This window comes from Aulonocara stuartgranti (genome assembly GCF_965226115.1).
Source record: "Aulonocara stuartgranti genome assembly, chromosome: 23".
In the NCBI taxonomy this organism is placed as follows: domain Eukaryota; kingdom Metazoa; phylum Chordata; class Actinopteri; order Cichliformes; family Cichlidae; genus Aulonocara; species Aulonocara stuartgranti.
The window spans coordinates 50004630-50016519 of NC_138958.1; the positions used below are offsets into that span (position 1 = coordinate 50004630).

Sequence of the window (11890 nt, forward strand, 5' to 3'; positions counted from 1 at the left end):
TTCCACCTCAGTCATAGTTATAGTTTTTGGTCTCAGTACCGTTTAGTATTTTGTTTCTTAGTGTCTTGTCAGTTTACTTTGGTTTCCTGGTTTACTTCTGCCGTCATCTAATAAAGGATCACTTTTTCTGTTCAACCTTCAACTCCTCGTCCTCATCTGCTTTTGGGTCCTGTTTCCATTACACACCGGCGCACCCTGCCGTGACAAAGAAGTGATAATTATGGGGAAGAAACTTCTCTTGTTCATCCGTTTAATCAAACATTTGATGCCTCAGCTGTCTCAGTCTATAGCGTTCTGCAACTACAACTAACCTGAAGCTTGGATTTGGCTGCAGGTGCCCCTGTACATCCTTCTCAGATGTGGGTACCAGTTAATCCCACTTCTTCCTGACCTTTGCTTCATCACAAGACCAAAGGTGGCATCCCGTGTCACAGTCTTATCATCATCCAGAAGAAACATTTGAAGAAACATCATGGAGAAGAAACATTTACGCGCCTCCTGGTTTTGTTTTCTGATCCTGCGAAAAGACTGAGGACAAACCACAGAGAACACGAGATACACAACATTCAGACTCAACAGCCTCCATAAATGAAGAGCACCAGGTTGGTTCAGTTATAGTAGATATGAGCATACTTCACATTACTGGGTATGAATAATAATGAGGAGGCAAACTTTGAAGATGCAGAGCATGATGTCCCATCATCAGACTGTAAACAAACATCCACCAGGCTTCTTTGTTGCCAAAATTGATGATTCTCCTATCAGGGATCAGTAGCGTGTATTAACGTGTGGTATAAGCAGCAGTCACTGAAATATTACTGTTTCAGATAAGAAATCTAGGACATAAAAGCCAGGGTGGGAGGGATCTCTGCAAACTGACTTACCTCTGCAAGTGTGAAGCTCAACAAAAATCTGACTCTCCAGTCACAGATAGGGGTGGGTATTGATAAGATTTTCACGATTTGATTCCATTTTCGATTCTGTTTAACGATTCGATTCTTTATCTATTCTTTTTAAAAAAGGAGAACACTAAGGTCGATTAGCTTAGAACTTTGTTTTATAGCTTCTCTTTGAACAAGATATAAATTTAGGAGTAACATGGCCTTACAAACACAGCAGTGAGATCTTAAGAGATCCAGCCTACGGCTCTTCAATGGGGTGTCACAGGGTCCCCAGGAAAAGAAATTGTAAATGTAAAATAATAAAATAAATATTCTTCTGTAGCAATAACAAAGTATAACATAAATTAATCTGTAGCAATTACACAAGAATATCCAGTAATGTCCCTGTGTACAAAAGGCCAGCCAGTTCGCAGAACTCATGAACGGAGCCACATCTGCGGAGTAAGATATCAGCATACTGCTGCCGTTTAGCCAATGAGCGGTGAGGCAACCCATTCTCTTCGCCAATCAGAAGACACAATTCTACCTCATCACTACGCACACGTCGACGCAGAGAGTTCGGTCGGAGCTGCAGGTGGGAAGAGTCAGCAGAGTTTACTCACCGTGTGGATTTTCGTTCCTTCTAATGCTGTTAGCGGTGTGCGTCCATGAGACTGTAAGTTTCTGTGTTTTATCGTGTTTGTTCTTTGCTGCGGCCATTATCCTCCCTTGTTTAATCCTTGGCGCATACTTTGTTTACCGATTGTTACTGCCGTTTACTGCGAAGCAGCCTCTGCCGTGCGGTCATTAAGGGACCGTCACTAATTTCTCATGTTAGCTCTGATGTAAAGTGCCTAGTTAGGATTTATGTAAATAGTAAAATTAGCATTTGTTGACACTCCCTTATTTTGGTTGAATGTTCCACTATCCAGTATTGTTTGTATTGTTGTATTACACATTTAATTCACTCTGTTCACATAATTATGGAAGACTTTTATGTTCTTTCCAACAGAAACCACACCATCACTCACCACACGGCATATAGCATTTTACAGCCTGTTAAATCCCCTCACTCACATTATGGATGTGTGCTTCGGATTCTTGTTAATAAATGAGTGAACGGCAGATACCTGAGTGGCAGTGGATTTTGTGGATACGCCATCTGTTCTTATCGGACAACCCTGTTGAGATTGTGGATTCATAGAGTCAGCACCTTATCATCTACATCATTCATAGTCAGGAGGTCAAGTCCATCCCTCTTAAAGTGACCTCCTCCATTACACCCTGCCTACAATTAAACACATTCACTTACCGAAAATCAGGGGCATCTGCTGTGGCAAATGGGTGCAAACCTTTTACCACAAACTTAGTCACTGCTTCGTCTATCCTGGCCTGAAAGGACACCGGTAGACTGCAGCAACAACTGCCAGCACCTGAGCCAGCCAGACTCTGTCTGTCTCTCTCATCATGGTCACCTAAATGCACAGTAATAGCAGGTTTTGTAATAAGGCAGATCGCGCTAACATAATATGCACTGTTAGTTGATTATTTACCTGCCGCATTAACGGGAGAGGACGTGCAAACGTTACTGCTGCTGCTGGGTTGAGATTCACGAGATTCATTTAAGGTCATCGCGTCTTTTGTGAGCAAATGCTTTTGCATATTCGTAGTGTTTCCTCCCTTAAATGAAATATCCACTTTGCAAGTATTGCAAGTTCCCCTGTTGTCATCCGTTCTCGTAAAGTATAATCAAACTTTTGAGCGTTTGAGCCGCTTAGGCGCCGTGTTTCCTGCCAGGTAAATGATGCTCCGCAATGTGGTGACGTCATTCGGGGCGACTGGAATTGATAAGGGAATCGTTTGCAAAAATGGCAAACAGTTCCAAGGAATTGAAACAGTGGGAACCGGTTCTCCACAAGAACCGGTTTTCGATACCCATCCCTAGTCACAGACAAACAAAAACTCCAGCTGGGAGATAGAAAACGCTGTCTGGGTCTTGCTGGATGTTGCTGGTCAGAGTCCCACATTAGCAGAGTGCTTCTTGGTCCCACTGACCCATGTGGACAGCGACTGTGGAGAACTGTTCTGGAAAACAGAAAAAGACAATTAAAATAACAAAAAGCCAAACAGGATTTCCACAAAGACTCTCTTGGAATCAGCAATCAAAAAAAATCACTGGTTCATATTTCAATCAAATATGAACAGGTTCCTTAACTGTATGCAGTTCAGATCTGATTTAATTTAATTTCCTTCACACAGCACATTCGTCCAGGCTGACAGGTAAACATAGAATTAATCTCAGGTAACATGACTCATAGTAGAGATTCAGTAAGAAAGATTGCAGGCTCTAATATTATTACCACACAATCCAAGGACACACCAACAGCTCCGATTTGTAGAACTATTTAAACAAATGTCTTCTGAATATTCAATTCATGTTCACAGTGGGAGGGGGGGGTGTAGAATATTTCTAACATTTTGAGTTATTTTCCAGTGTTAGAAAATCAGCACTGCTCAGTGTTAGCCATTTCTCCAGGCTGGAGAAATTGATCAGGAGGGCTAGCTCTGTGGTCGGCATGAAGCTGGACACTCTGGTGACAGTGGCAGAGAAAAGGACATTAAAGAAACTGATGGACATTATGAACAATGCTGGGCATCCTCTGCACACGGCCATTAACAACCAGAAGAGTCTGTTCAGTGACAGGTTGCTTCTCCCAAAGACAAGAACTAACAGACTTAAAAACTCCTTTGTCCCACACGCCATCAGACTGTTTAACTCCTCTCTGGAGGGGAGAGGGAGGGGAAACAGGAGGACAAAGGAGGGGGGAACAACTAAGCTGTAGTGCCTCTTCACCTCACTGTACAATACCTTGTGCAATACTTTTTGTAAATAGTCAACAGTGCAATAGACTCAAGACTTGAAATGTGCAATTCACTTGTATTTTTATTTTTTATTCCTATTTATTCTATTTATCCCCTTTGTATATTTTATTAGGGCCCGAGCACCGAGAGTGCGAAGGCCCTATTGTATCTGCTCCGTTTCTTATTATTATTATTATTATTAGGGCCCGAGCACCGAGAGTGCGAAGGCCCTATTGTATCTGCTCCGTTTCTTATTATTATTATTATTATTATTATTATTATTATTATTATTATTATTATTATTATTATTATTATTCAGGCGAAACAAGGGCCTTTTTGAGGGCCTAAACATGCTCAAAAACTCATGAAATTTTGCAGACATGCCAGGTCTGGTGAAAAATTTTGTATTTTAATGGTTTTACATATGAGCACTGGGAAATGGCTCTAGAGCGCCACCTATGCCTTGTTAAATGCAGCCCTACGACCACATGGTTTGAGCTACATGTATGAAATTTGGCACACATGTGTATCATGCCAAGACGAACAAAAAAGTCTGTGGGCCCATTGACGCAAACCCAACAGGAAGTCCGCCATTTGGAAGAGAAGGTGACATTTTGGCTCTAATTTTGCCATTTCCATGCCTCGAACTTTTGCGAACTCCTCCTTGGGTTTTGATTTCATAACCTTCATATTTGGTCAGTGTCAACTACACCCTTGTGCCATGTTAAATTGCGGAGCTTTTGAGTTTTCACAATACGGTGAGGCCGTGGCGCCATGGCGAATTTCGATGACTCGCCATGAAAATCTTATTGCCTCTCATTTTGTCATACATTTTCTGACCTTGACCAAAGTGAACACATATGATAAGGCTCCACCCCTGAACATATTTCAACTGCCATATTTGACACCAGGGACAGCGCCACCTAGTGGGAACAGGAAATGTCATGTTTTACACTTTGGGGTACAGTATTGTGATGGGTGACATCTGCAGCCTCAAATTTCTCCAGGAAAGCCTTAAGGAGTTGGTCTTGGGTTACAGTGAAAACTGTGACTTTTCACGAAAGGGTGTGACCCCAGCAGCATGGCGAACTTTGATGTCACGCCATGAAGAAACAAATTAGTATAACTCAATGAAATCCAGTCTGATCAGTACCAGACTTTACAGGCATGATGTCAGACCCGCCCTGAACAAATTGATATGCCCATTGTCGGAAATACGGACAGCGCCACCTAGTGGCAACAGGAAATGTCATGGCTTTAACTTTGTTGTACTGATTTTCACAGGTTGATCGTGGCCACCTCAAAAGCGGTGAATATCACCATCAGTCCCTCGTGATGCTTCAGTGCAAAAATTGTGACTTTAAACTGAACGGCGCACCCTGGTGGCAACGCAGTTCATCATGAAAGATGAAGTGGCTTTTGAGGGGCTTGGAAAGTTTATAGAGGCTTGAAATTTGGCACACACCTCCAAATGGATGTAGGCTTTGTTGTTATGTAACCATTTTCCTTGAATAGCGCAAAATGGCTCCACAGCGCCCCCTACAATATTTCAAAACATCAGCCCCTGCTCTGTGTTTCATCTATGAGTCTGACACTTGGTAAGCTTGTGTAAGATATCAAGATGTACAAAAAAGTCTCTTGGAGCAATATCCCAAATCCAACAGGAAGTCAGCCATTTTAAAATTAATGTGTAATTTTGATGACATTTTCCCCTCTTTTCAGGCTTCATACTTTGACGAACTCCTCCAAGGGATTTCATCATATTGAAGCATTCTTCAGTGTGTAGAATCTAAAGACCTTTGTGATGTTAAATTGCGAAGCTTTTTCCGTTCAGGGAAACGGGGTGGTCATGGCGGCACGTAGAGTTTCAATCACTCGCAAAAAGCAGTAATCTGCTGTCACTAAAAAACACAATGTCCAATTTCTCCCAAAGGTCGCAGGTGTGATGAGACTCGAGCTTGGAAATGTTTGTTATGCTATTTGTCAATAATGGTTAGAGCACCACCTAGTGGCATGACTATAATCCTGGTTGAATAAGATGAAATGTTAGCTGGTGATTAAAAGCATGAAATCCATCAATGTGACATCACATCGGACGTGCCGGTTTGAGGTGTTGGCAGTGGCTCGACGTGCCGGGGGTGCGAGGGCCCTCATAACGCTGCTTGCAGCTTTAATTATTATTATTAGGGCCCGAGCACTGAGAGTGCGAAGGCCCTATTGTATCTGCTCCGTTTCTTATTATTATTATTATTATTATTCACCCCAAACAAGGGCCTTTTTGAGGGCCTAAACATGCTCAAAAACTCATGAAATTTTGCACACATGCCAGGTCTGGTGAAAAATTTTGTATTTTAATGGTTTTACATATGAGCACTGGGAAATGGCTCTAGAGCGCCACCTATGCCTTGTTAAATGCAGCCCTACGACCACATCGTTTGAGCTACATGTATGAAATTTGGCACCCATGTGTATCATGCCAAGACGAACAAAAAAGTCTGTGGGCCCATTGACGCAAACCCAACAGGAAGTCCGCCATTTGGAAGAGAAGGTGACATTTTGGCTCTAATTTTGCCATTTCCATGCCTCGAACTTTAACGAACTCCTCCTTGGGATTTGGTCCTATAAGCTTCAAATTTGGACAGTGTCAACTACACCCTTGTGCCATGTTAAATTGCGGAGCTTTTGAGTTTTCACAATAGTATGAGGCCGTGGCGCCATGGCGAATTTTGATGACTCGCCATGAAAATCTTATTGCCTCTCATTCTGTCATACATGTTCCGATCTGGACCAAAGAGCACACATATGATAAGGCTCCACCCCTGAACATATTTCAACTGCCATATTTGACATCAAGGACAGCGCCACCTAGTGGGAACAGGAAATGTCATGTTTTACACTTTGGGGTACAGTATTGTGATGGGTGACATCTGCAGCCTCAAATTTCTCCAGGAAAGCCTTAAGGAGTTGGTCTTGGGTTACAGTGAAAACTGTGACTTTTCACGAAAGGGTGTGACCCCAGCAGCATGGCGAACTTTGATGTCACGCCATGAAGAAACAAATTAGTATAACTCAATGAAATCCAGTCTGATCAGTACCAGACTTTACAGGCATGATGTCAGACCCGCCCTGAACAGATTGATATGCCCATTGTCGGAAATACGGACAGCGCCACCTAGTGGCAACAGGAAATGTCATGGCTTTAACTTTGTTGTACTGATTTTCACAGGTTGATCGTGGCCACCTCAAAAGCGGTGAATATCACCATCAGTCCCTCGTGATGCTTCAGTGCAAAAATTGTGAGTTTAAACTGAACGGCGCACCCTGGTGGCAACGCGGTTCATCATGAAAGATGAAGTGGCTTTTGAGGGGCTTGGAAAGTTTATAGAGGCTTGAAATTTGGCACACACCTCCAAATGGATGAAGGCATTGTTGTTTTGTAACCATTTTCCTTGAATAGCGCAAAATGGCTCCACAGCGCCCCCTACAAAATTTCAAAACCACAGCCCCAGCTCTGTGTTTTATGTATGAATCTGAAACCTGGTAGGCTTATAGGAGATATCAAGATGTACAAAAAAGTCTCTTGGAGCAATATCCCAAATCCAACAGGAAGTCAGCCATTTTAAAATTAATGTGTAATTTTGATGACATTTTCCCCCCTTTTCAGGCCTCATACTTTGACGAACTCCTCCAAGGGATTTCATCATATTGAAGCATTCTTCAGTGTGTAGAATCTAAAGACCTTTGTGATGTTAAATTGCGAAGCTTTTTCCTTTCAGGGAAACGGGGTGGTCATGGCGGCACGTAGAGTTTCAATCACTCGCAAAAAGCAGTAATCTGCTGTCACTAAAAAACACAATGTCCAATCTCTCCCAAAGGTCGCAGGTGTGATGAGACTCGAGCTTGGAAATGTTTGTTATGCTATTTGTCAATAATGGTTAGAGCGCCACCTAGTGGCATGACTATAATCCTGGTTGAATAAGATGAAATGTTAGCTGGTGATTAAAAGCATGAAATCCATCCGTTTCTTATTATTATTATTATTATTATTATTATTATTATTCACCCCAAACAAGGGCCTTTTTGAGGGCCTAAACATGCTCAAAAACTCATGAAATTTTGCACACATGACAGGTCTGGTGAAAAATTTTGTATTTTAATGGTTTTACATATGAGCACTGGGAAATGGCTCTACAGCGCCACCTATGCCTTGTTAAATGCAGCCCTACGACCACATCGTTTGAGCTACATGTATGAAATTTGGCACACATGTGTATCATGCCAAGACGAACAAAAAAGTCTGTGGGCCCATTGACGCAAACCCAACAGGAAGTCCGCCATTTGGAAGAGAAGGTGACATTTTGGCTCTAATTTTGCCATTTCCATGCCTCGAACTTTTGCGAACTCCTCCTTGGGGTTTCATTTCATAACCTTCAAATTTGGACAGTGTCAACTACACCCTTGTGCCATGTTAAATTGCGGAGCTTTTGAGTTTTCACAATACTATGAGGCCGTGGCGCCATGGCGAATTTCGATGACTCGCCATGAAAATCTTATTGCCTCTCATTTTGTCATACATTTTCTGACCTTGACCAAAGTGAACACATAAGATAAGGCTCCACCCCTGAACATATTTCAACTGCCATATTTGACATCAAGGACAGCGCCACCTAGTGGGAACAGGAAATGTCATGTTTTACACTTTGGGGTACAGTATAGTGATGGGTGACATCTGCAGCCTCAAATTTCTCCAGGAAAGCCTTAAGGAGTTGGTCTTGGGTTACAGTGAAAACTGTGACTTTTCGCGAAAGGGTGTGACCCCAGCAGCATGGCGAACTTTGATGTCACGCCATGAAGAAACAAATTAGTATAACTCAATGAAATCCAGTCTGATCAGTACCAGACTTTACAGGCATGATGTCAGACCCGCCCTGAACAGATTGATGTGCCCATTGTCGGAAATACGGACAGCGCCACCTAGTGGCAACAGGAAATGTCATGGCTTTAACTTTGTTGTACTGATTTTCACAGGTTGATCGTGGCCACCTCAAAAGCGGTGAATATCACCATCAGTCCCTCGTGATGCTTCAGTGCAAAAATTGTGACTTTAAACTGAACGGCGCACCCTGGTGGCAACGCGGTTCATCATGAAAGATGAAGTGGCTTTTGAGGGGCTTGGAAAGTTTATAGAGGCTTGAAATTTGGCACACACCTCCAAATGGATGAAGGCATTGTTGTTATGTAACCATTTTCCTTGAATAGCGCAAAATGGCTCCACAGCGCCCCCTACAATATTTCAAAACATCAGCCCCTGCTCTGTGTTTCATCTATGAGTCTGACACTTGGTAAGCTTGTGTAAGATATCAAGATGTACAAAAAAGTCTCTTGGAGCAATATCCCAAATCCAACAGGAAGTCAGCCATTTTAAAATTAATGTGCAATTTTGATGACATTTTCCCCTCTTTTCAGGCCTCATACTTTGACGAACTCCTCCAAGGGATTTCATCATATTGAAGCATTCTTCAGTGTGTGGAATCCAAAGACCTTTGTGTTGTTAAATTGCGAAGCTTTTTACGTCCAGGGAAACGGGGTGGTTATGGCGGCACTTAGAGTTTGAATCACTCGCCAAAAAGCAGTAATCTGCTGTCACTCAAAAACACAATGTCCAATCTCTCCCAAACGTCTCAGGTGTGATGAGACTCGAGCTTGGAAGTGTTTGTTATGCCATTTGTACATAATGGTTAGAGCGCCACCTAGTGGAACGACTAACTAATCATGAATGAATGAGTTGAAATGTTAGCTGGTGGTTAAATGCATGAATTCCATCAATGTGACATCAGATCGGACGTGCTGGTTTTAGGTGTTGGGCGTGGCTCGACGCGCCGGGGGTGCGAGGGCCCTCATAACGCTGCTTGCAGCTTTAATTATTATTATTATTATTCAGGCGAAACAAGGGCCTTTTTGAGGGCCTAAACATGCTCAAAAACTCATGAAATTTTGCACACATGCCAGGTCTGGTGAAAAATTTTGTATTTTAATGGTTTTACATATGAGCACTGGGAAATGGCTCTAGAGCGCCACCTATGCCTTGTTAAATGCAGCCCTACGACCACATCGTTTGAGCTACATGTATGAAATTTGGCACACATATGTATCATGCCAAGACGAACAAAAAAGTCTGTGGGCCCATTGACGCAAACCCAACAGGAAGTCCGCCATTTGGAAGAGAAGGTGACATTTTGGCTCTAATTTTGCCATTTCCATGCCTCGAACTTTTGCGAACTCCTCCTTGGGGTTTGATTTCATAACCTTCATATTTGGTCAGTGCCAACTACACCCTTGTGCCATGTTAAATTGCGGAGCTTTTGAGTTTTCACAATACTATGAGGCCGTGGCGCCATGGCGAATTTCGATGACTCGCCATGAAAATCTTATTGCCTCTCATTTTGTCATACATGTTCCGATCTGGACCAAAGAGCACACATATGATAAGGCTCCACCCCTGAACATATTTCAACTGCCATATTTGACATCAAGGACAGCGCCACCTAGTGGGAACAGGAAATGTCATGTTTTACACTTTGGGGTACAGTATAGTGAAGGGTGACATCTGAAGCCTCAAATTTCTCCAGGAAAGCCTTAAGGAGTTGGTCTTGGGTTACAGTGAAAACTGTGAGTTTTCGCGAAAGGGTGTGACCCCAGCAGCATGGCGAACTTTGATGTCACGCCATGAAGAAACAAATTAGTATAACTCAATGAAATCCAGTCTGATCAGTACCAGACTTTACAGGCATGATGTCAGACCCGCCCTGAACAGATTGATGTGCCCATTGTCGGAAATACGGACAGCGCCACCTAGTGGCAACAGGAAATGTCATGGCTTTAATTTTGTTGTACTGATGTTCACAGGTTCATCGTGGCCACCTCAAAAGCGGTGAATATCACCATCAGTCCCTCGTGATGCTTCAGTGCAAAAATTGTGACTTTAAACTGAACGGCGCACCCTGGTGGCAACGCGGTTCACCATGAAAGATGAAGTGGCTTTTGAGGGGCTTGGAAAGTTTATAGAGGCTTGAAATTTGGCACACACCTCCAAATGGATGTAGGCTTTGTTGTCATGTGATCATTTTCATTGAATAGCGCGAAATTGCTCCACAGCGCCCCCTACAAAATTTCAAAACATCAGCCCCTGCTCTGTGTTTCATCTATGAGTCTGAAACCTGGTAAGCTTATGGAAAGTATCAAGATGTACAAAAAAGTCTCTTGGAGCAATATCCCAAATCCAACAGGAAGTCAGCCATTTTAAAATTAATGTGTAATTTTGGCGGCATTTTCCCCTCTTTTCAGGCTTCATACTTTGACGAACTCCTCCAAGGGATTTCATCATATTGAACCATTCTCCAGTGTGTGGAATCTAAAGACCTTTGTGATGTTAAATTGCGAAGCTTTTTACGTTCAAGGAAACGGGGTGGTCATGGCGGCACGTGGAGTTTCAATCACTCGCCAAAAAGCAGTAATATGCTGTCACTCAAAGACACAAAGTCCAATCTCTCCCAAAGGTCGCAGGCGTGATGAGACTCGAGCTCGGAAATGTTTGTTATGCCCTCTGTCTATAATGGTTAGAGCGCCACCTAGTGGGACGACTATACTCATGGTTGAACCAAATGAAATGTTAACTGGTGGTTAAATGCATGAATTCCATCAATGTGACATCAGATCGGAGGTGCTGGTTTCAGGTGTTGGGCATGGCTCGACACGCCGGGGGTGCGAGGGCCCTCATAACGCTGCTTGCAGCTTTAATTTATATTTGTTTCTGTATTTATATATGTGTGTGTGTGTGTGTGTGTGTGTGTGTGTGTGTGTGTGTGTGTGTGTATATATATTTATATATATATAACAATTCTGTAACTGTAACTTCGGTCGTTGCTGTGCTTTTTTTGGAAATCGAATTTCCCAGAGGAACCCACCCGAGGGATTAATAAAGTTCTATCTTATCTTATCTTATCTCTTATCTTGTTAATCTTCAAAACTGACTAGGTTACTTTTAAACATATAACACTGTCAAAAGTGTTAATTTAACACTCAACAGTGTTGTATTTAACACTCAGAGGTGTGGACCCATATAGACACTCTCCAGTGTTAATTTAACA

General features: G+C 42.6%; 1 protein-coding gene and 1 long non-coding RNA gene across 8 annotated transcripts in view; one reads left to right on the forward strand and one right to left on the reverse strand.

Moving 5' to 3' along the window:
• The window catches only part of LOC309701485 (NACHT, LRR and PYD domains-containing protein 12-like), a 1029495-nt gene that overhangs the window by 439902 nt on the left and 577703 nt on the right, over positions 1-11890 (forward strand). The window lies entirely within an intron of this gene.
• The window catches only part of LOC309701542, a 211683-nt gene that overhangs the window by 197666 nt on the left and 2127 nt on the right, over positions 1-11890 (reverse strand). Inside the window, exons 1-4 of one of the 7 annotated variants that reach the window (XR_014275046.1) lie at positions 3242-3256; positions 2435-2966; positions 634-2356; positions 312-528 (exon numbers count right to left, since the gene is read on the reverse strand). This is a non-coding gene — a long non-coding RNA (uncharacterized lncRNA). Of the gene's footprint in view, positions 1-311; positions 529-564; positions 2357-2434; positions 2967-3096; positions 3149-3241; positions 3257-11890 lie in introns of those variants that run through there. The other 6 variants (XR_014275047.1, XR_014275049.1, XR_014275045.1 and 3 more) reach the window with 6 other exon arrangements.